The sequence below is a fragment of the Chiloscyllium plagiosum genome, chromosome 39, assembly GCF_004010195.1.
Source record: "Chiloscyllium plagiosum isolate BGI_BamShark_2017 chromosome 39, ASM401019v2, whole genome shotgun sequence".
Classification (NCBI taxonomy): domain Eukaryota; kingdom Metazoa; phylum Chordata; class Chondrichthyes; order Orectolobiformes; family Hemiscylliidae; genus Chiloscyllium; species Chiloscyllium plagiosum.
Window position 1 is genome coordinate 11,499,733 of NC_057748.1, and position 1,322 is coordinate 11,501,054.

Here is a 1,322-nt window from a genome sequence, read left to right on the forward strand (position 1 = left end):
ACGCAAGGGGGTTACTCAAACACTTAGATGTATCAGAGAAACAGACAAGTGCAGTAGAGCTAAAAAAAACTTAAATTACAATTGAGGAAAATGGAGTTAGAAGATAAACAAAGGGAGAGAGAAAGAGAGAGAGACAAAAAAAGAGGGAGAGAGAAGGTTTTAAGCTGAGTAAAGAGAGGGAAGAAAGGGAGAGAGAGAGAGCGAGAAAGAGAGAAAGAAAGAGTGAATTTGAACTTGAGAAGTTACGACTTAGCCAGCAAAGTCAAGTTAACAGGATGGAGATTAAAAGAGAAGTTATATATAAATATGTCAAAACTCTGCCACATTTTGATGAGAAAGATGTTTAAGCCTTCTTTATATTATTTGAAAAATTGGCTAGGCAGATGAAGTGGTCCGAGGATTTATGGGTAATGTTAGCTCAGACTAAACTGGTAGGCCGAGCTAGTGAGGTATTTGCCGCGCTGTCAGATGAGGTGTCACGAGATTATGGAGAGGTTAAACAGGCTATTTTAAGTGCTTATGAATTGGTGCCACAAGCATATTGTCAGCAGTTCAGAAACACAAAGAAGGAACCAGGTCAGACTTATGTTGAGTTCAAAAGAATTAAACATAATCATTTTGATGTGGTTCTGTTTGCCGAGCTGGAAGTTTTTGTTGCAAACGTTTCATCCCCTGGCTAGGCGACATCATCAGTGCTTGGGAGCCTCCTGCGAAGCGCTTCTTTGATGTTTCCTCCGGTGTTTATAGTGGTCTGTCCCTGCTGCTTCCGGTTGTCAGTTTCAGCTGTCCGCTGTAGTGGTTGGTATATTGGGTCCAGGTCGATGTGTTTGTTGATGGAGTTTGTGGATGAATGCCATGCCTCTAGGAATTCCCTGGCTGTTCTCTGTCTGGCTTGCCCTATGATAGTAGTGTTGTCCCAGTCGAATTCATGTTGCTTGTCGGCTGTGTGTGTATTCTACAAGGTATTCGCCAAAAACAGATACCGCGCAACTTCATCAACAGATGCCTAAGAGAAAGACCACGGAACGAGGACATACCACAACCAAAAGGACTAGCCACACTACCATACATCAGGAGCATCTCGGAACTGACAGCCAGACTACTGCGACCCCTAGGACTCATAACGGCACACAAACCAACAGCCACGCTCAGACAACAACTCACCAGAACGAAGGACCTGATACCCAACATGAGCAAAACTAATATAGTGTACAAAATACCATGCAAGGAATGCACAAAACACTATATAGGACAAACAGGAAGACAACTAACAATCCGCATACATGAACATCAACTAACCACGAAACGACACGACCAGCTAT